The 27,562-nt window shown below is 43.9% G+C and overlaps 1 long non-coding RNA gene across 1 annotated transcript; it reads right to left on the reverse strand.

The window, feature by feature from the left end:
* Window positions 1-1,193: 1,193 nt before the first annotated feature.
* LOC311512083 lies at window positions 1,194-27,310 on the reverse strand. The gene is made up of 5 exons (XR_014709392.1): window positions 27,160-27,310; window positions 23,386-23,418; window positions 11,494-11,532; window positions 3,585-3,608; window positions 1,194-1,478 (listed from the first exon to the last, which is right to left on the reverse strand). It is a non-coding gene; the product is annotated as an uncharacterized lncRNA (long non-coding RNA).
* Between the last annotated feature and the right edge of the window lie 252 nt (window positions 27,311-27,562).

A 27,562-nucleotide genomic window follows, 5' to 3' on the forward strand; every position in this document is an offset into this window, starting at 1 on the left:
ATTCTGGAGGAGGGTGAGTTTAAGCTACAGGAGAGTCAGAGGAATCAGCACTGATTCTAGCAACTGGGTGGTTGGACCCCCTGGCTGCAACTCTCAGGACGGGGTGCTAGATAGATCAGCCCCCTGGGAGTGTGCATAAGGACTCCAAGACAGAGCCAGTGTCTGGTCTCATGTGTATTCAGACTCTGGAGGCTTGAAAGACATGGAAACCAGTGTCTGGGTCCCCTCACAGCAGTCTGGTGGGGCAGTGGATCAGAGCTTTGACAGCTTCCTAACAGGTTGTTTGGAAGTGGCTGCTTCTGTGGTCACAATCCAGTCGAGTCATGAGAACGTGGAGAGGGGTTCAGGAAGAGTTGCCACTTTTATTTCTAGCAGCATTTGACATGTTAGTGGAATGAGCAAAAAGAGCAGCCCTGCTCCCATCTGCTTTGCAAAATATTGCTCTGTTGCCCTAGGTTGGGATTTTCAGACAGACCGAAGGAAATTAGGATTCTTTGCAAATCCCAGCCCCAATGTCTTTTGGGGAAGAGATTTTGTGTCTCACATGAAGGATAGAAGGTGACGGTCCGGATGTAGGGAGCTGGGCTGGATGAGGCTGAGAAGCCAGTGGAAGGGGCTGAAGCCCAAAATAATTAAGAACAAATTAAACCTTCTCATGAATTTATCTGTAATCTGTGTCCTTTGAAGAAGCAAGATTGAGGTGCAGTTTATGGGTGGTTTTAATGGGAGTGGTTTCTTGTCCGATGTTCAAGCCAAAAGAGCATAACTGTTCTGGAAAGGGATCGTTTTATGGAGTGCAAGGAGGCACCTCTAGATTTTTGAGGATTATGTGCTGGAGCATCTACCCTGAAAGGAAAACTTGCCACATGTTCTCTAGCCCTGGTAGTGTAGTTCTGTAGCTCAGTTAACGGATACTCTTCCCTCCTGCTCTTCTGGATTTGTGAGCTACTCCACTATTCATTTTTCCCAGTGCTTCTGCTTCCCTGGTTTCACCACTGAGGGAGAGAGAGGAATACTGGAGAACAGTGTCTTCCCCCACCCCCCATACAGTAATCATTGCCTACAACGAGTTTAGAAATGACTCACAGTCGTGTCAGCGTTTACAGAGGAGCGAATCCTATCCCAGCCTGGAAGGAAATTTAATTTACTAAAACGTAAAAAAACAACAGTTACTGAACATTTTTTGTGCGTTTGTATTTATTTTAATTTTTGCAAAGCTCTCGCAATCCCCCAGGGCAGCTGCGGGACAGAGCTCAGTGTCCCTCCGCTCCCTGTTACATCAAAAAGCATAAAAATCAAGGACTGTCACAGTAATCAGCTAGAGGCCCATTCAGTAGGATTCATGATTTTCAGTCAGCATTTGATTGGTGGAAGAGTTGTGAGGCAGCAGCACGGGGAGCGTAATGGCAGGTGTCATCATCGAAGTCAGCCAATCCGGTTTCGCCAGCGTTTGAGTTAGTAATTCATAATTCTTAGTCCTGGGGAGAGATGGCAAATGGTCATTATGGTCCCAGTAACCCACAGGGAATCAGACAAGAACCCTCCCGCACTCCCTGGAGGAGTTTAGTCCCTTTCTAGTCCCCTACAGCTGTGTGCGACCGCCAGCATTCCACTTCCAGTATTGTGCATTGTACAGCAGTGCCCTTTACAAACTGCGATTGATGGCACTGGATAGGGAAATGAGGGAGGAGAGGGCCAGGGGAGATTTGGGAGGGCTGGAACTGAGCTCTTGGATTTGTTAAAGGGAAGGGTAATTTTAGAAATTAAAACTTTCTTTTGGGGATTTGAGCTGCCACTGGGATTTATGCTCTGGTTATCACACACTCGTCAAATCCCTGCCACTGTGTCAGTATTTACCCACACAGAGTTTATTCTGTCTGCCACGGGAATGCTGTGTCAATGAGACAGCATTGCACTTCCCAGTATTGCATTCAATGGAGAGGGTGACAGGAGGAAAGGGGAAGAAGTCTTGCGTGCTTGAAGGGGGCAGCTCAGTGATGTTGAGAGTAGCCCTCTGCCCTGCTCCTGATCTGTGGTGCATGATCCTGGTGGTGAAGTGGCTGCTGTGAGATCAGGAAAAGTGGTTGTGGAGAGGAAGTATGTCACAAAGCCAGTGCTGCTACATGGTAGATTCTTCCAGGTTTGGCTAATGGAAGCCCCAGAGCACCCATGGAGTTGGCGCCTATGCTCCTGAGAGTCAACAACCACACTGTTCCCCAGTTCTTTTGGGCCCCTATTCTAGGACCTCCACACCTCTGGTGATTCTCCATCCTTCTTACCTCTCTCCTCCCGCAGCCCTCAGTTCGGGTCTTCTGTGAGAGGGCTCCCCACAGTGTTCCACTCTTCAGGCCCCCTTGCCTGTGAGTCCTACCCCTGCTAAGCAACATCTCCTGGGAGCCTCAGTCTAGAAACAACTCTCTGCTTCTTGGCTCAGCCTGCCCTGATTGAGCTAGTTTGTCCCCTTTCCCTCGGGACCCCTGCACACACCGTCTGTTCAGCAGGGTTTCCCTGCTCTGGCCAGTTTTCTCCAGTGGCTGCCACCCACAGCACTAGCCGAACAGCTCTCGGAAGTTCTCTCTCTGTGCAGGTCTCTTCCCCAACATCTTCCACTGCAGCCTTCTCAGATCTCAGACAGCTCTCTCCTAGCAATTCTTAACAGCTCCCTGCATGGAGGCCAGGTGCCTTCTATCAGGACCCACTGGGAGGGACCTAACTAGTTACAGGTGAACAGGACCCATTCCCTCTTACATGAACCAGTCTTAAATGAACACAGCCATCAAATGGGGAAGTTACCAAGGGACAAGATGGAATCTCCATCACTCAAAGTCTGTCAGTCAAGTCTTGGTATACAATTTGCATAAGCATCTAGGTGACTTAGGCATCCAAGTCCCACATTCAAAATTGACGGAGGCACTTAAGAGCCTGAGTCCTGGTGAAAGTCTGGGGATATGAAGTACCGAAGTCTTCCTCACTTTTGAAAATGCAACTTACAGTCTTAACACATGGAGGCGCTGGTGAGGCTTCTGCCAGGATATCTTTTTTTGGGGTGTGCCCTAGCTCACCTAGAAATCATGGGCTAGTTGCAGGAAGGACTGGATGAAATTCCCTGGACTGTGTTCTGCAGGAGGTCAGACTAGCTGAAGAGAACGGTCCCTTCTGGCCTTAAAATGTGTGAACCTATGAATTGTGCTGGTGGTGTTCTCTGTTAACATACATTTGAGCCTGTCACTCCCCCATCCTCTCTCTAACTACCAGACAAGCAGGAAAATAATACCTCCGAAATGAAAAGGAAAAGCTTTGTTTCTGCTCGCTAGTTGTTACTCCTTGGCATGGACTAAAGGCAGCAGCTGAAACAAACAGTTTCATGCCATTGGCAGATGCTGCTGGGTGGGGGACCCTTCTGTGTCAGGGCTGGTGGGCAGCAGCAAGAGCGGGGGGCACTTTTTTCCTTTCACTGAGGTTGTACCATGAAATATACTGAGGATGCCTCCTTTAACTCAAATGGCTCCAGTCTCCATTCCCATTATGAGAGCTGCCAAGATAACGCAAGAGATTCTCAAAGAGAGAGAACTTGAGATACTCACCACAGATCATTGCCCCATTAAACCCTTTAGAGAGAAAAAAACAAGAAAGTTATTTTTTCCATTGACTTCCTGTGACATTGGAATGAGGGTGGTTAGCTCCTATCCCTGGCAGAAGCAGCTGTGGTGCTTGTGTCATGGCAAACTTTGTTGCTGTCCCAGAGCTGCTACTGACTTCTGGTGTAGCCCAGGGTGTTTAGCACCTTTTGAAATCGAGCCTCAGGCATCTGTACTTGAAACCCTCAACTGTGAGACCCCCTAAATGAGTGACAACTTTTCCTCCTGTTGGCCTAAATGTGTAAGGGAAACGGCATAGTAAGCTAACGTCAGTCAGTGAGGGCCTCTCTATTTCTCCGGCACACAAACTTCTTAGAACCAAATCTGTACACACCGAATCTGAGATTTGGACAAAAGTGGCTTTTAATCTATCGAAACACAATAATAGATGTAAAGAATTTTCTTAATAAGTGAGGAGAACCTTTTATCCTCCTTTCTGCTCACTCAAACAATCCAAACTCAGCTACAGGGAATGCTAAAAGTTCACCTTTGGGCAAAGAGGAAAGCACAGACATATCCAATCCTATTTCTGAGAGAGAATCATCATTATAATAGAGAGTATGTTACTCCTACCATTACTTTCATTGTTACCACCAGCATTTGTACGGGCCCAGCGCTGCTTCCCTTTGGGCAAGGGACGGAGACGAGGAGAATGGCAGCTATAGATTGATCTTGACCGTCCCACCAGGTTATAAAGCAACACCTGAAACTCCATATTTTGAAACATGGGTGTGACACTCTATACCTCGGGGGAGCATCCTGTAACCCCCATATTCCTCATTTTTAGATAACTGTGATCTTGCATATAAAGCATGCCTGGTAAGGTATCGGGGAAAGGTTATGATCTGCTGAAAGACATTGTTCTATCTAAACATGTGTAGCACCAATGCATATGAAATGATAAGAATTGTGTTGTATGGTTTTCACTAAAATATGCTGTGGGTTTGGGAGGCACCCAGATACTAGCTACACAGAGACAATGACAAGGGAGGTAACCAACACCGGGGTGGGTGCTGTTGAACAGACATCACTAGCCATTGTCCAGCAAGGGAGCTACAATGCAATGACTCACCTGCATGAGGCCACACCAAGGGAATTGCTCAACCTTGGCTGGGGACTCATGACACAGGGGCCCCATGCTTGGCTTTCTCCTGCCCCCACCTATGCTGTAAGCAACAAAGACACTCATTGAAGACTCCAGCAGAGGAGATTGGCCCAGGTTTCAAGGGTGAAATCTGTACATGAAGGACTGCAATCTCCAGTGGGGTGAGAAAAACTGCTTAATCGAGACGTTGGGCAGTCTAATAGGGTTGAGAGCTTAGACTGCATGCTTATATTTTATTTTATTTTGGTAACTAATTCTGACTTTTTGCCTATCACTTAATGTCACTTAAAATCTATCTTTTGTAGTAAAAAAATTGTTTAACGGTTTATCTTTACCAGTGAGTTTGTATAAAGTGTGTGGCAAACCTGCTCAGGTTTGCAAAGGCTGGTGTATATCCCCTTTCCATTGATGAAGTGGTGAACCAATTAATAAATTTGCACTGCTCATCTTGATATATTGGTATATTCCTGAGGTACAGTGCTGGGAGCTGGGGGGATTTGGCTCTGGTGTCTTTCTCTGTGATTCATGAGTGGCTCTGGGAGCGTTCCTGCAACCTACCTGGGTGTAGGGCTCCACATGCGGTTGTGCTGAGTGATAACAGCACCTGAAGGGGTTTGCTGCTGGTCACTAGCAAGGCATTGTGAGAGACAGCCCAGGCTGGAGGGCGTTAAGGGGGCACAGCGGTCCCACAGACCCAGGCTGCACCCCGGGGATCCCGTCACAATGGGAACCATTTTATTGGTCTGATTTCCCATCATGAGAGAAACTAGGACTGCCAGGGATCTCTGACATAGTAGAATTGCTAACCCTACCCGTTAAGGGAATGGCCTTCCATCACTTCACTTGGCCTCTGTCAAAATTATCAGGGTGATGTAGCAGACTCGTAAAGCAAAGTGAATTTGCAGTGCTCACAGGCACCGCACCACTGATGCTGCGAACCACTGCTCTGACTCCAGTGGAGCTACATCAGGTTACTGTGGTGTATCTCCAATACAGAGATGTGGATTTACACCCATTTGGAATTTGACCCATTGAACCCCCTAGAGTTTTGGATAATTTACACCAGCTGGGGATTTGGCCCCACTCACTTTATTGGAGCTAAGACAGATTTCCATCCGTTGGGCATTTGGCCCCACTAACTTTCATTGAACTATAGATGAGTGACACCAGTTGTTGATCTGGCCCCACTTCTTTTATTGAGGCAACACCAATTTACATCGTCTGGGAATCTGCTCCCTTGTATAGATGAGGTCATGTATGTGATTGCCTATGGGGACACTATTATCCCAGTCTCAGGTAGGCAGCTTCACAGGATTTCCAGTGAATCACAGCTCACAATATGGATGACTCCATCTGGGACCCGGTCATAATGAAGAGAGACCTAAGAAATACAATAAATTGCCTACTTGTATAATAGGAGAATTGAAACCACAAAGAACACCTGGATTAACTCTTAGACACTCCTGTGGGACTTGGAAACCCAGAGCTTTGTGTTTTGCCTCACTCTTTCCATGCGTGTCTAGGCTATTCCAGCTGAACACTGGTCTCAAGGTTCAGGCTTGCTAAGAGGTAATGAGATAATATAAAAGAGCTGGACAGCAAAATCATTTTGAGTACTCACCCCAACAATACGTGGAGCTCGATTCATGAGCTCCTGGAAGGAAATAGTGAGAGTAGGATCAAGAAACGCCCTTCTCCAATATAATTTCAATGAAGCTGATTCCTCACAATAGCAAAAGCCTTACCAGCCAGTTCTACACTAGGAGCACTTTGCCAGTACAGTTCTACCAGTACACTCGTGTGCTTTTGCTGGTATGGCATATTCTCCTCTGAAATGAGGCCATGTCTCCATGACAGAGCGTATGCCTGCATAGTCCCTAGAGGACAGGCTGCATATGCTGACTTAAGGACTTGTTCCGACATAATAAGACCACCTCCCCACTTGACGTTCAGTAAGCTGAGAGACTCACCCTTGTGTCGGTCTAGTTGCCTCTATCCTGGGGATTTTTCAGCATAGCGTTTTTCACACTGCTAGCTGATATAGAGACACTGGCCGAACACTGAAGTGTACACCAGGCCCAGCAATACCAGCAAAAGCAGTTTTGCTGGTTATAACTGCAGTTACAATAGTCAGGCCTGACCAACTTGATTGCCTTCTATGATGAGATAACTGGCTCTCTGGATATGGGGAAAGCAGTGGGCATGACATATCTTGACTTTAGCAAAGCTTTTGCTACGGTTTCCCACAGTATTCTTGCTAGCAAGTTAAAGAGGTACGGATTGGATGAATGGACGATAAGGTGGATAGAAAGCTGGCTAGATAGTCGGGCTCAACGGGTAGTGATCAAGGGCTGGATGTCTAGTTGGCAGCAGGTATCAAGCAGAGTGTCCCAGGGGCCGGTCCTGGGGCCTGTTTTGTTCAATGTCTTTATTAATGATCTGGATGATGGGATGGATTGCACCCTCCACAAGTTCAGAGATGACACGAAGGTGCGGGGAGAGGTAGATATGCTGGAGGGTAGGGATAGGGTCCAGAGGGACCTAGACAAATTGGAGGAATGTGCCAAAAGAAATCTGATGAGGTTCAACAAGGACCAGTGCAGAGTCCTGCACTTAGGACGGAAGAATCCCATGCACCGCTACAGGCTGGAGACCGACAGGCTAAGTAGCAGCTCTGCAGAAAAGGACCTGGGGATTGCAGTGGATGAGAAGCTGGATATGAGTCAGCAGTGTGCCCTTGTTGCCAAGAAGGCTGACAGGATCTTGGGCTGCATTAGTAGGAACACTGCCAGCAGATTGAGGGAAGTGATTATTCCCCTCTATTCAGCACTGGTGAGGCCACATCTGGAGGATTGCGTCCAGTTTTGGGGCCCCCACTACAGAAAGGATGTAGGCAAATTAGAGAGACTACAGCGGAGAGCAATGAAAATGATTAGGGGGCTGGGGCAGGGGATTTACGAGGAGAGGCTGAGGGAACTGGGCTTGTTTAGTCTGCAGAAGAGAAGAGTGAGCGGGGATTTGATAGCAGCCTTCAACTACCTGCAGGGGGGTTCCAAAGAGGATGAGAATAGCCTAGCTCCATTGATGGCAGACGGCAGAACAAGGAGGAATGGTCTCAAGTTGCAGTGCGGGAGGTCTAGGTTGGATATTAGGAAACACTATTTCACTAGGAGGGTGGTGAAGCACTGGACTGGGTTCCGTAGGGAGGTGGTGGAATCTCCATCCTTAGAGGTTCTTAAGGCCCGGCTTGACAAAGCCCTGGCTGGGATGATTTAACTGGGGATTGGTCCAGCTTTGAGTAGGGGGTTGGACTAGATGACCTTCTGAGGTCTCTTCCAACCCTAATCTTCTATGATTTTATGACTTTTGCCAGCACAGCGATGTCGTACGGAATCAAACTTCTTCACACCCCATACGGATCGAGCTATGCCAGCAGAAGTCCATATTGTAGACATGGCCCCAGACAGCTCTGCGATGGGAAACCGTCCCCCTATCCTTGCTTCTCAGGGCGGAGATTAACCTGGAATATGGGAGCTTCCTTTCGTGACTCTGATCCCTCAAGATAAGAAATAGAGATGATCAACGCTTTTCGTAATGAATTTTTGCAAGCAAATTGTCACTTTTTTACCAGAAAAATAATCACTTCTTTTTTTGACAAAATCAGAAATGAAAAGGTTTTCATTTTTTCATTTTTTCCCCCCTTTCTTCTTTGATGGAGCTCTTTGAAAAATTATAAGTTTGTTTGTGGCAAATTTCCAAGAAAAATAGCATTGGAACACTATTTGCAAACAGGACTCTGGGGAATCAACAAAATTCAAAACATTTTTAGTTCTATTTTTCTTAATTTTCATTGGAAAAAAAATCTTTCTTGAGTGGCAACAGCTAATTCAGATCCTATTATTTTATATTATAGTTGGGATTTTGTTTTCCCATGTGCATTACTTTGCATTTATCAACAATGAAGTTTATCTGCCATTTTGTTTCCCAGTCACCCAGTTTTTGTGGGATCCCTTTGTAACTCTTCGCAGTCTGCTTTGGACTTACAAAACTGCTCAAGATATTTATCATCTGCAAATTTTGCCACCTCACTGTTTATCCCTTTTTCCAGATTGTTTATGAATATGGTGAGTAGTACTGGTCCAAGTAAACATCCCTGCAGGATACCACTCTTGACTGAAAATTGACCATTTATTCCTGCCCTTTGTTTCCTATCTTTTAACCAGTTGCTGATCCATGAGAGGACCTTCCCTCTTCTCCCATGACAGCTTTCTTTGCTTAAGAACCTTCGATGAGGGAGCTTGTTAAAGACTTTCTGGAAATCTAAGTACACTATATCCACTGGATTCCCCCTTGTCCACGTGCTTGTTGACCCCCCTCAAAGAATTCTAGTAGATGGGTAAGGCATGATTGCTCTTTACAAAAACCATGTGGACTCTTCCCCCAACAAATTGTGTTCATCTAGGTGTCCGGTAATTCTGTCCTTTACTACAGTTTCAAACAGCTGGCCCGGCACTCAAGTTAGGCTTACCAGCCTGTAATTACCGGGATCACCTCTCGAGTCTTTTTTAAAAATTGGTGTCACGTTAGCAATGCTCCAGTCATCTGGTACAGAAGGTGATTGAAATGATAGGTTACGTACCACACTTAGTAGTTCTGCAATTTCACATTTGAGTTCCAAGAGAACACTTGAGTGAATGCCATCTGGTCCTGGGGACTTATTACTCTTTAATTTTGCAATCTGTTCCAAAAGCTCCTCTAATGATACCTCAATCTGGGACAGTTCCTCAGATTTGTCACCTAAAAAGAATGGCTCTGGTTTGGGAATCTCCCTCACGTCCTCAGCCGTGAAGACCGACGCAAAGAATTTATTTCGTTTCTCCGCAATGGCTTTATCGTCCTTGAGTGCTCCTTTAGCATCTCAATCGTCCAGTGGCACCACTGGTTGTTTAGCAGCTTCCTGCTTCTGATCTACTTCAAAACCTTTAGATGTTACTTTTTGAGTCTTTTGTTAGTTGTTCTTCAAATTCTTTTTTGACCTTCCTAATTGTATTTTTACATTTCACTTGCCAGAGTTTATTCTCCTTTCTATTTTCCTCCGTAGTATTTAACTTCCACTTTTTAAAGGATGCCTTTTGCCTCTCAGTGCTTCTTTGACTTTGTTTCGCCATGGTGGCACTTTTAGGATTCTCTAATTATGTTTTTTAATTTGGGGGATACATTGAAGTTGAGCCTGCATTATGGTGTCTTTACAAAGTTTCCATGCAGCGTGGGGGATTTCACATTTGGCACTGTACCTTTTAATTTCTTTTTAATTGACTTTCTCATGTTTGTGTTGTTCCCCTTTCTGAAATTAAATGCAGCTATGGCGGGCTGCTGTGGTTTTTCTCCCACCCGAGGGATGTTAAATTTAATTATATTATGCTCACGATTACCAAGCAATCCAGCTATATTCACTTCTTGGACCAGATCCTGTGATCCACCTAGTACTAAATCAAAGATTGCCTCTCCTCTTGGGGGTCCCAGGACTAGCTTCTCCAAGAAGCAGTCATTTAAGGTGTCAAGAAACTTTATATCTGCATCCCGTCCTAAGATGACATGTACCCAGTCAATATGGGGATTGTTGAAATCCCCCATCATTACTGAGTTGCTGTGTTGGTTTTGTTTTGTTTTGTTTTATAGCCTCTCTAATCTCTCTGAGCATTTCACAGTCACTATCACCATCCTGGTCAGGTGGTGGGTTGTCTATGGAATTACTATCCATAGAGATTCTATGGTACAGTTTGCTTCATTTAAGATTTTTATTTCATTTGACTCTGGTTTTTTTCACCTCTAGTGCCACTCCCCCACCAGTCCGACCGGTTCTGTCCTTCCAATCTAAAGAAATAGTATTTTTCAATTCACCTCATACAAGTACTGTCATGCAATCTCTTTCATGTGAAAGTGAAACTTTCAAAGGTAGATTTTATTTTAAAATAACTGCACTCAAAAACAAAACCATGTAAAACTTTCGAGCCTACAAATCCACTCAATCCTACTTCTTGTTCAGCCAGTTTCTAAGACAAAGAGATTTCTTTTCATTTACAGGAGATGATGCTGCCCGCTTCTCACTTTCAGGTGACATTGTAAATAAGAAGAGGCATTCGCATGGCACTTTTGCAGCCGGCATTGCAAGGTATTTACGTGCTAGATATGCTAAACATTCGTATGCCCCTTCATGCTTTGGCCACCATTCCAGAGGATATGCTTCCATGCTCGTGACACTTCTTCAAAAAAAAAAATGCGCTAATTGAATTTCTGACTGAATTCCTTGTGCAAGATTGTATGTCTCCTGCTCTGTGTTCTACCCGCATTCTGCCACATATATTTCACATTATAGCAGTCTAGGATGATGACCCAGCACAAGTTAAAGAGGTACGGATTGGATGAATGGACTATAAGGTGGATAGAAAGCTGGCTAGATAGTCGGGCTCAACGGGTAGTGATCAACGGCTGGATGTCTAGTTGGCAGCCGGTATCAAGAACACTTTCGCTGCAGATTTGACAAAATGCAAAGAAGGTACCAATGTGAGGTTTCTAAAGATAGCTACAGCACTCAACCCAAGGCTTAAGAATCAGAAGTGCCTTCGAAAATCTGAGAGGGACAAGGTGTGGAACATGTTGCTCTTTTAAGACTTCTGACAACACTCCAATGTGGAAACTACAGAACCCGAACCAAAGTAATTTGACAGCAAAGTAATTTTGAGTACTCACCAGAGGAAAAGGTTTTCCAGCTGCATGTTTTCGAAACACCTGTAAGGAAACAGAACAGGATCAAGAAACTCCTTCTCCAATATCATTTCAAGGTTGTTGATTCCTCACAATGGCAATGGCGTTACCAACAAGCTCTACGCTAGGAACGCTTTGCCAGTACAGTTCTACCAGTACACTCATGTGCTTTTGCTGGTATAGCATATTCTCCTCGAAAGGGAAATGAGGCCATGTCTACACTACAGAGCCTATGCCTCCATAGTCCCTAGAGTACAGGCTGCATATGCTGACTTAAGGACTTGTTCCGACATAATAAGACCACTTCCCCACTTGACGTTCAGTAAGCTGAGAGACTCACCCTTCTGTCGTCTAGTTGCCTCTATCCTGGGGATTTTTCAGCATAGCGTTTTTCACACTGCTAGCTGATATAGAGACACTGGCCGAACACTGAAGTGTACACCAGGCCCAGCAATACCAGCAAAAGCAGTTTTGCTGGTTATAACTGCAGTTACAATAGTCAGGCCTGACCAACCTGATTGCCTTCTATGATGAGATAACTGGCTCTCTGGATATGGGGAAAGCAGTGGACATGACATATCTTGACTTTAGCAAAGCTTTTGCTACGGTCTCCCACAGTATTCTTGCTAGCAAGTTAAAGAGGTACGGATAGGATGAATGGACTATGAGGTGGATAGAAAGCTGGCTAGATAGTCGGGCTCAACGGGAAGTGATCAACGGCTGGATGTCTAGTTGGCAGCCGGCATCAAGCAGAGTGTCCCAGGGGCCGGTCCTGGGGCCTGTTTTGTTCAATGTCTTTATTAATGATCTGGATGATGGGATGGATTGCACCCTCCACAAGATCAGAGATGACACGAAGGTGCGGGGAGAGGTAGATATGCTGGAGGGTAGGGATAGGGTCCAGAGGGACCTAGACAAATTGGAGGAATGTGCCAAAAGAAATCTGATGAGGTTCAACAAGGACCAGTGCAGAGTCCTGCACTTAGGACGGAAGAATCCCATGCACCGCTACTGCCTGGGGACTGACAGGCTAAGTAGCAGTTCTGCAGAAAAGGACCTGGGGATTGCAGGTGATGAGAAGCTGGATATGAGATGATGAGAAGCTGGATATGAGTCAGCAGTGTGCCCTTGTTGCCAAGAAGGCTGACAGGATCTTGGGCTGCATTAGTAGGAACACTGCCAGCAGATTGAGGGAAGTGATTATTCCCCTCTATTCAGCACTGGTGAGGCCACATCTGGAGGATTGCGTCCAGTTTTGGGGCCCCCACTACAGAAAGGATGTAGGCAAATTAGAGAGACTACAGCGGAGAGCAATGAAAATGATTAGGGGGCTGGGGCAGGGGATTTACGAGGAGAGGCTGAGGGAACTGGGCTTGTTTAGTCTGCAGAAGAGAAGAGTGAGCGGGGATTTGATAGCAGCCTTCAACTACCTGCAGGGGGGTTCCAAAGAGGATGGAGCTCAGCTATTCTCATTGATGGCAGACGACAGAACAAGGAGGAATGGTCTCAAGTTGCAGTGGGGGAGGTCTAGGTTGGATATTAGGAAACACTATTTCACTAGGAGGGTGGTGAAGCACTGGACTGGGTTCCGTAGGGAGGTGGTGGAATCTCCATCCTTAGAGGTTCTTAAGGCCCAGCTTGACAAAGCCCTGGCTGGGATGATTTAACTGGGGATTGGTCCAGCTTTGAGTAGGGGGTTGGACCAGATGACCTTCTGAGGTCTCTTCCAACCCTAATCTTCTATGATTTTATGACTTTTGCCAGCGCAGCGATGTCGTAAGGAAACAAACTTCTTCACACCCCATACGGATCGAGCTATGCCAGCAGAAGTCCATATTGTAGACATGGCCCCAGACAGCTCTGCGATGGGAAACCGTCCCCCTATCCTTGCTTCTCAGGGCGGAGATTAACCTGGAATATGGGAGCTTCCTTTCGTGATTCTGATCCCTCAAGATAAGAAATAGAGATGATCAACATTTTTCATAATGAATTTTTGCAAGCAAATTGTCACTTTTTTACCAGAAAATTAATCACTTCTTTTTTTGACAAAATCAGAAATGAAAAGGTTTTCATTTTTTCATTTTTCCCCCATTTTTTCTTTGATGGAGCTCTTTGAAAAATTATAAGTTTGTTTGTGGCAAATTTCCAAGAAAAATAGCATTGGAACACTATTTGCAAATAGGACTCTGGGGAATCAACAAAATTCAAAACATTTTTAGTTCTATTTTTCATAATTTTCATTGGAAAAAAAATCTTTCTTGAGTGGCAACAGCTAATTCAGATCCTATTATTTTATATTATAGTTGGGATTTTGTTTTCCCATGTGCATTACTTCGCATTTATCAACAATGAAGTTCATCTGCCATTTTGTTGCCCAGTCACCCAGTTTTTGTGAGATCCCTTTGTAACTCTTCGCAGTCTGCTTTGGACTTACAAAACTGCTCAAGATATTTATCATCTGCAAATTTTGCCACCTCACTGTTTATCCCTTTTTCCAGATTGTTTATGAATATGGTGAGTAGTACTGCTCCAAGTACACATCCCTGCAGGATACCACTCTTGACTGAAAATTGACCATTTATTCCTGCCCTTTGTTTCCTATCTTTTAACCAGTTGCTGATCCATGAGAGGACCTTCCCTCTTCTCCCATGACATCTTACTTTGCTTCAGAACCTTCGATGAGGGAGCTTGTTAAAGACTTTCTGGAAATCTAAGTACACTATATCCACTGGATTCCCCCTTGTCCACGGGCTTGTTGACCCCCCTCAAAGAATTCTAGTAGATGGGTAAGGCATGATTGCTCTTTACAAAAACCATGTGCACTTTTCCCCCAACAAATTGTGTTCATCTAGGTGTCCGGTAATTCTGTCCTTTACTACAGTTTCAACCAGCTTGCCCGGCACTCAAGTTAGGCTTACCAGCCTGTAATTACCGGGATCACCTCTCGAGTCTTTTCTAAAAATTGGTGTCACATTAGCAATGCTCCAGTCATCTGGTACAGAAGGTGATTGAAATGATAGGTTACGTACCACACTTTGTAGTTTTGCAATTTCACATTTGAGTTCCAAGAGAACACTTGAGTGAATGCCATCTGGTCCTGGGGACTTATTACTCTTTAATTTTTCAATCTGTTCCAAAAGCTCCTCTAATGATACCTCAATCTGGGACAGTTCCTCAGATTTGTCACCTAAAAAGAATGGCTCTGGTTTGGGAATCTCCCTCACATCCTCAGCCGTGAAGACCGACGCAAAGAATTTATTTCGTTTCTCCGCAATGGCTTTATCGTCCTTGAGTGCTCCTTTAGCATCTCAATCGTCCAGTGGCACCACTGGTTGTTTAGCAGCTTCCTGCTTCTGATCTACTTCAAAATGTTTAGCTGTTACTTTTTGAGTCTTTTGTTAGTTGTTCTTCAAATTCTTTTTTGACCTTCCTAATTGTATTTTTACATTTCACTTGCCAGAGTTTATTCTCCTTTCTATTTTCCTCAGTAGTATTTAACTTCCACTTTTTAAAGGATGCCTTTTGCCTCTCAGTGCTTCTTTGACTTTGTTTCGCCATGGTGGCACTTTTAGGATTCTCTAATTATGTTTTTTAATTTGGGGGATACATTGAAGTTGAGCCTGCATTATGGTGTCTTTACAAAGTTTCCATGCAGTGTGGGGGATTTCACATTTGGCACTGTACCTTTTAATTTCTGTTTAATTGACTTTCTCATGTTTGTGTTGTTCCCCTTTCTGAAATTAAATGCAGCTATGGCGGGCTGCTGTGGTTTTTCTCCCACCCAAGGGATGTTTCATTTAATTATATTATGCTCGCAATTACCAAGCAATCCAACTATATTCACTTCTTGGACCAGATCCTGTGATCCACCTAGTACTAAATCAAAGATTGCCTCTCCTCTTGGGGGTCCCAGGACTAGCTTCTCCAAGAAGCAGTCATTTAAGGTGTCAAGAAACTTTATATCTGCATCCCGTCCTAAGATGACATGTACCCAGTCAATATGGGGATTGTTAAAATCCCCCATCATTATTGAGTTGTTGTCTTGTTTTTGTTTTATTTTGTTTTATAGCCTCTCTAATCTCTCTGAGCATTTCACAGTCACTATCACCATCCTGGTCAGGTGGTGGGTTGTCTATGGAATTACTATCCATAGAGATTCTATGGTACAGTTTGCTTCATTTAAGATTTTTATTTCATTTGACGCTGTTTTTTTTCACCTCTAGTGCCACTCCCCCACCAGTCCGACCTGTTCTGTCCTTCCAATCTAAAGAAATAGTATTTTTCAATTCACCTCATGCAAGTACTGTCATGCAATCTCTTTCATGTGAAAGTGAAACTTTCAAAGGTAGATTTTATTTTAAAATAACTGCACTCAAAAACAAAACCATTTAAAACTTTCGAGCCTACAACTCCACTCAATCCTACTTCTTGTTCAGCCAATTTCTAAGACAAAGAAGTTTGTTTTCATTTACAGGAGATAATGCTGCCCGCTTCTCACTTTCAGGTGACATTGTAAATAAGAAGAGGCCCTTCGTATGGCCCTTCATGCTTTGGCCACCATTCCAGAGGATATGATTCCATGCTCGTGACACTTCTTCAAAAAAAAAGAAAATGCACTAATTGAATTTCTGACTGAACTCCTTGTGCGAGATTGTATGTCTCTGTGTTTTACCCGCATTCTGCCATATATATTTCATGTTATAGCAGTCTCGGATGACGACTCAGCACACGTTGTTCATTTCAAGAACACTTTCGCTGCAGATTTGACAAAATGCAAAGAAGGTACCAATGTGAGAATCTGGAATTTGGGAACTCCCTTTCTTCAGTCTGACTTTTCAAGATAAGTATTAGAGCTGGTTCAATTTTTTCAAAGTGAATATTTGTTATAAAATTGTCATTTTTTTTCCAGAGAACAAATTCATTGTTTGATAGAATCAAAAATGAAAAAGTTTGACATTTTTTCATTTACTTCCCCCTCCCCCCGCTTCTTTCTTTTTTACTGGAGCTACTTGAAAAATTATAGAAACTTTTTGGGATTTTTCAATGAAAAATTACATTTCAACTCTATTTCCAAAAATGGATCTTGGGAATCAAATGACACAACTCAGAACTTTTTTGTTTTAGTTTTCATTTATTTCAATAATGTTTCAAAATGCTCGAGCCCGCAAAGAATGAGACCTCCTGAATCACTGACCACTGCTGCACTTGTTGGCCTAAATGTGGAAGGACATGGCAGAGTAAACTGTTGTCAGTCAGTGAGAGCCTCTCTCTGTCTTCTGCACACAAACCACTTTTAACCATACATGTACACATCAAGTCTGAAATTTGGAACAAAAGCTGCTTTTGAGATATCTGAGCACAATAACATCTAGACAGTTTTCTTAATATGTGATGAAAACCCTTCAGCCTCCTCCCCCCCCCTGCTGTTACTCAGGATCTTTCTACACTTAAAACGCTACAGCAACACCGTGCAGCGCTAAATTTGCACACTGAAGCACTTCAGTGTAAACACTCGCTACCGTGACGGGAGGGGTTCTCCTGTCGCTATAGTTAATCCACATTCCCATGGAGCAGTACCTAGGTTGAGTGTAAAATTCTTCCGGCTAGCTAGCACTGTCTGCAATGAGGATTTGGTCGGGATAGCTGCTACTTTCAGGGGTGTGGATTTTTCATGCTCATGAGAGACATCATGCATCATGCTCATGAGAGACAGAGATATCAATGTGAGTATTCAGGATAGATGGGGCCTCAGACAATTCAAGCTCAGCTACAGGGAATGCCAAGAGATCATCACAGAACAATTCACCATTGGGTAGAGAGAAAAAGGAGACATTTATGTTAATATATCACAGAGAAAATCATCTTTCTAATATAAAGTATTAATCCTAGTAGTACTTTCACTTTTACCAGCAGAGCTTCTACCGGCAAAGCACTGCTTCCCTTTCGGTAAAGGGTGGAGATGGGGGTAAAGGCAGCCATGATTTGGAGCTTAATGTTGGTTTCTGTTTGTTTCTTCCGATTATGAAATCCGCTTTCAGGCTGGGGAGGTTTAGCAGCTCCATTGATACCATGAGTCGTCTATGACGTTACAAGCCTGATTGCGCAAACCCAACACCTTGTTTGTTAAAGAGACCAATGGCCTTTGTCAATGAGGAACGGTCAGAGTTGATTTACCTCCCGGTGTAATATGGCTATATACTCTCCCTAGAGTTTCTGAACATAGTTTTTATGGTGTGGATGGGGTCTGTAATCATAAGTACATAAGAATGGCCATCCTGAGTCAGACCAAAGGTCTATCCAGCCCAGTATCCCATCTACCAACAGTGGCCAATGCCAGGTTCCCCAGAGGGAGTGAACCTAACAGGCAATGATCAAGTGATCTCTCCCCGGCCATCCATCTCCACCCTCTGACAAACAGAGGCTAGGGACACCATTCCTTACCCATACTGGCTAATAGCCATTAATGGACTTAACCTCCATGAATTTATCCAGTTCTCTTTTAAACCCTCTCATAGTCCTAGCCTTCACAACCTCCTCAGGCAGGGAGTTCCACAGGTTGACTGTGTGCTGTGTGAAGAACAACTTCCTTTTATTTGTTTTAAATCTGCTGCCCATTAATTTCATTTGGTGGCCCCTAGTTCTTATATTATGGGAACAAGTAAATAACTTTTCCTTATTCACTTTCTCTAAACCACTCATGATTTTATAGATCTCTATCATATCCCCCCTTAGTCTCCTCTTTTCCAAGCTGAAAAGTCCTAGCGTCTTTAATCTCTCCTCCTATGGGACCCGTTCTAAACCCCTAATCATTTTAGTTGCCCTTCTCTGAACCTTTTCCAATGCCAGTATATCTTTTCTGAGATGAGGAGACAACATCTGTATGCGGTATTCAAGATATTCTCCGTCTTATTCTCTATGCCTTTTTTAATGATTTGTTTGCTTTTTTGACTGCTGCTGCACACTGCATGGATGTCTTCAGAGAACTATCCACAATGACTCCAAGATCTTTTTCCTGATTAGTTGTAGCTAAATTAGCCCCCATCATATTGTATGTATAGTTGGGGTTATTTTTTCCAATATGCATTACTTTACATTTATCCACATTAAATTTCATTTGCCATTTTGTTGCCCAATCACTTAGTTTGGTGAGATCTTTTTAAAGTTCTTCACAGTCTGCTTTGGTCTTAACTATCTTGAGCAGTTTAGTATCATCTGCAAACTTTGCCACCTCATTGTTTACCCCTTTCTCCAGATCATTTATGAATAAATTGAATAGGATTGGTCCTAGGACTGACCCTTGGGGAACACCACTAGTTACCCCTCTCCATTCTGAAAATTTACCATTTATTCCTACCCTTTGTTCCCTGTCTTTTAACCAGTTCTCAATCCATGAGAGGATCTTCCCTCTTATCCCATGACAACTTAATTTACATAAGAGCCTTTGGGGAGGGACCTTGTCAAAGGCTTTCTGAAAATCTAAGTACACTGTGTCCACTGGATCCCCCTTGTCTACATGTTTGTTGACCCCTTCAAAGAACTCTAAGGCCTGGGCTGCACTGGGGGCGGGGGTTCGAACTAAGATACACAACTTCCGCTACGCTATTTGCGTAGCTGAAGTCAAAGTATCTTAGTTTGAGTTACCTGGCCGTCTTCACAGTGGCAAGTCGACCGCGACAGCTCCCCCGTCGACTCCGCTTACTCCTCCTGCCGAGGTGGAGTACAGGCGTCGATTCAGGGATCTATTTATCGCGTCTAGACGTGATTTATCGCGTCTAGACGTGATTTATCGCGTCCCCGATAGATCGATCACTACCCGCCGAGCCGGTGGGTAGTGAAGACGTGCCCTAAAAGGTTAGTAAGACACTATTTCCCTTCACAGAAACCATGTTGACTTTTGCCCAACCATTTATGTTCTTCTATGTGTCTGGACACTTTTACTTTTTACAATTGTTTCAACTAATTTGCCCAGTACTGACGATAGACTAACCGGTGTGTAATTGCTGGGATCACCTCTAGAGCTCTTCTTAAATAGTGGCATTACATTAGCTATCCTCCAGTCATTGGGTACAGAAGCTGATTTAAAGGACAGGTTCCAAACCCTAGTTAATAGTTCCGCAATTTCACATTGGAGTTCTTTCAGAACTCTTGGGTGAATGCCATCTGGTCCTGGTGACTTGTTACTGTTAAGTTTATCAATTAATTCCAAAACCTCCTCTAGTGACACTTCAGTCTGTGACAATTTCTCAGATTTGTCACCTGCAAAAGATGGCTCAGGTTTGAGAATCTTCCAAACATCCTCAGCCGTGAAGACTAAAGCAAAGCATTCATTTAGTTTCTCTGCAATGACTTTATTGTCTTTAAGTTTGTCTGCGGAAAAGGACCTAGGGGTGACAGTGGACGAGAAGCTGGATATGAGTCAGCAGTGTGCCCTTGTTGCCAAGAAGGCCAATGGCATTTTGGGATGTATAAGTAGGGGCATAGCGAGCAGATCGAGGGACGTGATCGTTCCCCTCTATTCGACATTGGTGAGGCCTCATCTGGAGTACTGTGTCCAGTTTTGGGCCCCACACTTCAAGAAGGATGTGGATAAATTGGAGAGAGTCCAGCGAAGGGCAACAAAAATGATTAGGGGACTGGAACACATGAGTTATGAGGAGAGGCTGAGGGAGCTGGGATTGTTTAGCCTGCAGAAGAGAAGAATGAGGGGGGATTTGATAGCTGCTTTCAACTACCTGAAAGGGGGTTCCAAAGAGGATGGCTCTAGACTGTTCTCAATGGTAGCAGATGACAGAACGAGGAGTAATGGTCTCAAGTTGCAGTGGGGGAGGTTTAGATTGGATATTAGGAAAAACTTTTTCACTAAGAGGGTGGTGAAACACTGGAATGCGTTACCTAGGGAGGTGGTAGAATCTCCTTCCTTAGAGGTTTTTAAGGTCAGGCTTGACAAAGCCCTGGCTGGGATGATTTAACTGGGAATTGGTCCTGCTTTGAGCAGGGGGTTGGACTAGATGACCTTCTGGGGTCCCTTCCAACCCTGATATTCTATGATTCTATGATTCTAAGTGCTCCTTTTGTATCTCAATCGTCCAGGGGTCCCACTGGTTGTTTAGCAGGCTTCCTGCTTCTGATGTACTTAAAAAACATTTTGTTCTTACCTTTTGAGTTTTTGGCTAGTTGTTCTTCAAACTCCTTTTTGGCTTTTCTTATTACATTTTTACACTTAATTTGGCATAGTTTATGCTCCTTTCTATTTACCTCACTAGGATTTGCCTTCCACTTTTTAAAAGATGCCTTTTTATCTCTCACTGCTTCTTCTACATGGTTGTTAAGCCACAGAGGCTCTTTTTTAGTTCTTTTACTGTGTTTTTTAATTTGGATTTACATTTAAGTTGGGCCTCTATTATGGTGTCTTTGAAAAGTGTCCATGCAGCTTGCAGGGATTTCACTCTATTCACTGAACCTTTTAATTTCTGTTTAACTAACCCCCTCATTTTTGAATAGTTCCCTTTTCTGAAATTTCAGGTTTCAGAGTAACAGCCGTGTTAGTCTGTATTCGCAAAAAGAAAAGGAGGACTTGGGGCACCTTAGAGACTAACCAATTTATTTGAGCATGAGCTTTCGTGAGCTACAGCTTATGCTCAAAGAAATTGGTTAGTCTCCAAGGTGCCCCAAGTCCTCCTTTTCTTTTTTCTGAAATTAAATGCCATAGTGTTGGGCTCTTGACGTGTTCTTCCCACCACAGGAATGTTAAATGTTAGTGGATTATGGTCACTGTTTCCAAGCGGTCCTGTTATAGTTCCCTCTTGGACCAGATCCTGCGCCCCACTCAGGACTAGATCGAGAGTTGCCTCTCCCCTGGTGGGTTCCTGTACCAGCTGCTCCAAGAAGCCGCCATTTAAAGGATCGAGAAATTTTGTCTCTGCATTTCGTCCTGAGGTGACATGGACCCAGTCAACATGGGGATAATTGAAATCCCCCACTATTAGTGAGTTCTTTGTTTTGGCAGCCTCTCTAATCTCCCTTAGCATTTCATCATCACTATCGCTGTCCTGGTCAGGTGGTCGATAATAGATCCCTACTGTTATATTCTTATTAGAGCCTGGAATTACTATCCAGAGAGATTCTATGGAACATGTGGATTCATTTAAGATTTTTACTTCATTTGATTCTACATTTTCTCCCCCACCCCCACCCCCGCATGACCTGTTCTGTCCTTCCAATATATATTGTACCCCGGAATGATTGTGTCCCATTGATTGTCCTCATTCCACCAATTTTCCGTGATGCCTATTATGTAAATATCCTCCTTTAACACGAGGCACTCTAGTTCACCCATCTTATTATTTAGACTTCTAGCATTTGTGTACAAGCACTTTAAAAACTTGTCTGTGTTTATTTGTCTGCCCTTTTCTGATGTGTCAGATTCTTTTTTATGTGACTGTTTCTCATCTGATCTGGCCCCTACTTTATCCTCTTCCATCCTCTCCTCCCGACTAAAACCTAGAGAATCTCTATCAATAGACCCTCCTGTAAGAGAAGTCTCTGTCCGATCCACGTGCTCCTCTGCAGCAATCAGCTTTCCCCCCGCCCCCATCTCTTAACATTAAAAAGGTTGCAGAGCAATTTTTAAACTAAGTGCCAGCCGTCTGGATCCACCTTGGTTTAGGTGGAACCCATCCTTCCTGTATAGGCTCCCCCCTATCCCAAAAGTTTCCCCAGTTCCTAATAAATCTAAACCCTGCCTCTCTACACCGTCATCTCATCCATGCATTGAGACTCTGAAGCTCTGCCTGCCTACCTGGCCCTGCACGTGGAAGCATTTCTGAGAATGCCACCATAGAGGTCCTGGATTTCAGTCTCTTTCCTACCAGCCTAAATTTGGCCTCCAGGACGTCTCTCCTCCCCTTCCCTGTGTCACTGGTACCTACATGTACCACGACCACTGGCTCCTCCCCAGCACTGCACATAAGTCTGTCTAGATGCCTCGAGAGAAATCATAGCTGGCCCTATGACCACCACCTGAAACTCCAGATTCTGAACATGATGGGAAGCCAGATGAATAAAAGAGAGACTAGGATTGCCAGGGATCTCTCACTTCATAGATTTGCTAACCCTAACCGTGAAGGGAATGGGCTTCCGCCATTTAATCTGGCCTCTGTCTGTTAAAAGTATCAGGCTAATAGAACAGACTCTTGAAGCAAAAGGAACTTGCAGTACTCACAGGCAGAGCATCACTGACGCGGCTCACCCCTGCCCTGCCTCCAATGGAGCGACCTCGGTTTAGCCTGGACCATGAACTCCAACACAGGAATGTTGATTTACATCCATTTGGAATCTGGCCCGTTGACTCCAATGAAGCTACGGATAAGTTACACCAGAAGGGGATCTGGCCCTGCTGACTTTACTGGAACAATGGTTGATTTACACCTGTTGTTCTGTCTCCACTTACTTTGATAGAGCAACACTAATTTACACCAGCTTGGGATCTGCTCCCTTGTAGAGATGAGGCCATGTACGGGATTGCCCATGGTGACACTATGATCTGCAGTCTCTCGGATGCAGAATGACAGAATTCTCCGTATATCACAGCTCCCAGTATGTATGACTCCACCTGGGAAGTGATTATAATGAACAGAGCCCACAGTAACCCAGCAAATTGTCTACTTTTATGCTGGGAGACTTGAACCTGCAAAGAACACTTGGATTGACACTTACATGCCCCATGGGACTTGGAAGTCCATTGCTTTGTGTTTTGCACCAGTCTTTGAACATGTGTCCAGGATACTCCAGTTGACTCTGAATCTCAGGGTTCGGGCTTGCGAAGAGGTACTGAGATAATATGACAGCCTGACAATAAAGTAAATCTAGAGTACTCACCGAAATAGCTTCTTCAAATGGAGTCTCGACATCCTGTAAGGAGATAGTTAGGAGTTATTTCACCCTGCTCTTTCTCCACGATCATTTCAATGTAGCTGATTCCTCACAATGGCAATAGCTTTCCCAGGTCAGTTCTACACAAGGAGCGCTTGGCCAGTGTGGCTCTACCGGTAGACTAGTGGGCTTTTGCCAGTATAGCATGTTCCCCCCAAAGCCAAATAAGGTCATGTCTGCATTACGCTGCATTGCCCCGATGGAACATGCTGTGCACGCCAACAGAAGGTCTTTTTCTGCCAATATCAGCACTCCACCTCCCCGATGGATGTTCGGTATGCTGACAGAATCACCTTCTCTTGGTCTAGTTCCGTCTATACGGGGGATTCTCCAGGAAAATAGCCATGTTGCCCAAGAGGGGTGATTTTTGCACACAGCTCGTTGATATAGCTGCGCTGGCAGAACTTTATAGTGTAGACCAGGCTCAACCATACCAGCAAAAGCCCAGTTGTGCTGATTACAATTGCAGCTACAGTAGGGAGAGGCTTTTGCCAGCACAGCCGTGTCAGTCAGGAATCAAACCTCTTCACACCCCATACTATAGAGCTGTGCCAGCAGAAGTCTGTGTTTCAGACATGGCCCCAGACAGCTCTGCGATGGGAAACAGCCCTCCTACACTTCCTTCTCAGTACTCAGATTGACCCCCAGAATCTGGAATTTGAGAACTAAGTCCCTTTCTTGAGTCTGACTTTTCACGATAAGAATTAGAGCTGGTTAAATGTTTCAAAATGAATTTTTGTAAAAATATTGTCATTTTGTTTTGCAAAATCAGAAATGAAAAGAATTTGTGGTTTTTTTATTTATTCCCCCCCCCTTCATCTTTTCTGGAGCTGTTTGAAAAATTATAAGTGTGTTTTGGGGACATTTCAAAGAAAAATAGCATTTCAAATCTATTTGCAAAAATGGGTCTGAGGAATCAAAGAACAAACCTCAAAACTTTTTTTCTTTTTCTTTTTCATTATTTTTATGGAAAAATTGGGGGAAAAGGTGGCTAGAAAATTATGTAATAGAACTCATGCCTTTTTTTCTTTTTAGTTTTCATTATTTTCGTTGAAAAAAATCAGAAAAAAACAGAAGAAACAAATTTTTCCATCAAATTTTTCTTTTAAAAAAAATCATTTTTAGTTAAAAATAAAATAGATTAGTGACAAATTTCAAGTAGTTCTACATTTTTCTCCTTTCAAAAATGACTGAGCATCCTGTTTGTTGTTTTCAAAAAATATAGAACGTGGAGGGAAGAGTTGATTGCACAGCTGAAACTGTTCAGCACTTTTGGGAATCAAGTCCAAATCGTCAGTGATTGCGCCCCCAAAGAATGAGATCTGCAGGTTTTGCTAACTGTGTGAGGGAAATGGCATGATAAGCTATTGTCAATTGGTGAGGGCCTCTCTATATCTCCGGCACACAAACCTCTTAGAACCATATGTAAACACTGAAGCTGAAGATTGGAACAATAGTTGCTTTTGTAATATCTAAGCACAATAATGGATCCAAAACATTTTCTGAATAAGCAAGGAAATCCCTCTAATCTTCTCCCCTCACTACACCGAGACAATTCCAACTCAGCTACAGGGAATGCTAAGATACTGTCCCTGAGCAATTCACCTTTGGACAGAGAGGAAAGGGGAGACATTTCAGATCGTATTTCACAGAGAAAATCATCATTATAATAGAAAGGTCCAACTTATGACATTCTCCTAAGCAAAGTAGGGAAATATGATCTAGGTGAAATTGGTATAATGTGTGTGCACAACTGGTTGAAAGGCTGGGTAACGGTGGTTCTCTGTCAAGCTGGGTGGACGTATCTAGTGGCGTTCTGCAGTGGTCACTCCTGGGTCTGATACTATTCCATATTTTCATTAATGACTTGGATAATGGGGTGGAGAACACACTTATAAAATGTGCAGATGATACCAAGCTGGGAGGAGTTGCAAGCAGAGGGTTAGAATTCAAAACAACCTTAACATATTGGAGAATTGGACCAAAAGCATCTAGATGAAATTCAATAGACAAGTGCAAAGTACTTCTCTTAGGAAAGAAAAAAACAAATGTACAGCTACAAAAGAGGGAATAACTGGCTAGGTGGTAATACCCGGAAAAGGATCAGGTGGTTATTGTGAGTCACAAATTGAATATGAGTCAACATATGATACAGATGTAAAAGAGGCTATTATCATTCTGGGATATATTAACAGGAGTGGTGAATGTAAGACACAGGAAGTAATTGTTCCATTGTGCTCAGCACTGGGGAGGCCTCTGTTGGAGCCGTGTTTTCAGTTCTGGGCGCTACACTTTAGGAAAGATGTAAACAAATCAGAGAGTCCAGAGGAAAGCAACAAAAATGGTAAAAGGTTTCGAAAATGTGGCCTGTGAGGAGAGGTTAAAAAATGGGGCATGTTTAGTATTGACACAAGAGGACTGAGGAGGGGGACCTGATAACAGTCTTCAAATATATTAAGGGTTGTTCTAAAGAGGACTGTGATCAACTGTTCTCTGTGTCCACTGAAGATAGGGCAAAAAGTAGGGGGCTTAATTGCAGCAAGGGAGATTTTGACTCGATATTAAAAAGAACTTTCTAACTCTAAGGGTAATTAAACTCTTGAGTAGGCTTGTGGAATCCCCATCATTGCACGTTTTTAAGAAAACTTTGGACATCACCTGTCAGGGATGGTTTAGGTTTCTTGGTTCTGCCTCAGTGCAGGGAGCTGGACATGATGACTTCTTGCGGTCCCTTCCAGCTCTACCTTTCTATTATTTTACAAAAGTCATCGTTATGACAAATAGTATGTCACTCCTAGCAGTGCTTTCATTGTTACCAGCAGCACTCCTACGGGCAGAGAGCTGCTTCCCTTGGGCAAAGGACAGAGATGAGGGGAATGGCAGCCATGATCTGGACTTCCATCATCGCTTCCGTTCAGCTCTTCCAGATGAGCAAGTCCCCATTGTGGCTGGGGAGTTTAGCAGCTGTATTTATCCCCTGTGTCATATCTGACACTACAAGCCTGATTGCTCCAACCCAATCCCTGGATTGTCAAAGAGATCAATAGTCTTCATTAAACTAAAAAGGTCAGGACCATCGTATTAGTCCTTCTGCAATATGGCTGTATGATGTCCCTAGAGTTTCTGATTACAGCCTTTGTGGTGTGGAAAGGGGCTGTAACCAAAGCATCCTCTGTTATTTTCAAACATTTTAGAGAATGGGGTGGGGGGTCGGGGAGGGGGGTTCTTTGCACAGCCCAGGATGTTCAGCACTTTTGGGAATCAAGATCAAGTCATCTCTGCTTGAGCCTCTAAAGAATGAGACCCCACCCCCAGCCCATATCGCTGACCACTGGGCCACAAGTTGGCCAAATGTGTGGTGGAAATGGCATAGTAAGCTAATGTCAATCAGTGAGGACCTCTCTATTTCTCCAGCACGCAAACCACTTTGAACCATATGTACACATTGAATCTGAACTTTGGAACAAAATGCGCTTTGGGGATATCGAAGCATAATAACAGATCTAAAGAATTTTCCAAATAAGTGAGGAAAACCCTTTAATCTTCTCCCCCCATTACTTTACTCGGCCAATTCAAACTCAGCACAGTGCTAAGACACTGTCCAAGAACAATTCACCTTTGGGCAGAGAGGAAAGTGGAGCCATTTCAGATCCCATTTCACAGAGAAAACCAGCATTATAATAGAAAGTATTATACTGCTCGTAGTGATCGCATCCTTACCTGTGCGCTGACCTGATGCGCGCTGCTTCTCTTTGGGGAAAGGATGGTGACGAGGAGAATGGCAGCCACAATCTGGAGCTTCATCTTGGCTGCTGAAAGATTCTTCCAGGTCCTGATATCCCCAGTGTGCAGCTCGAGGGTTTAGCATCTATATTTATACCATGTGTGGTACGTGACATTACAAGCTTGATTGCCCAAACTCCATGCCCGCATTGTCAAGGAGACCAATCACCTTTATCAATAAGGAAAGGTCAGACACCTCATTTATCACCAAAACTCACCCTGTGGAATCTGATTTCTGCTTCCAAAGGCCAGGATCCAACTTCAGCTGGAAAAATAAACTGTTGTTCTCCCTAAACTTATCAAAGTGACTTATCTTTTCCTTTCTGGCATGGAGAGGCAG

Source organism: Lepidochelys olivacea (genome assembly GCF_965140295.1).
Source record: "Lepidochelys olivacea isolate rLepOli2 genome assembly, chromosome: 24".
Lineage (NCBI taxonomy): Eukaryota > Metazoa > Chordata > Testudines > Cheloniidae > Lepidochelys > Lepidochelys olivacea.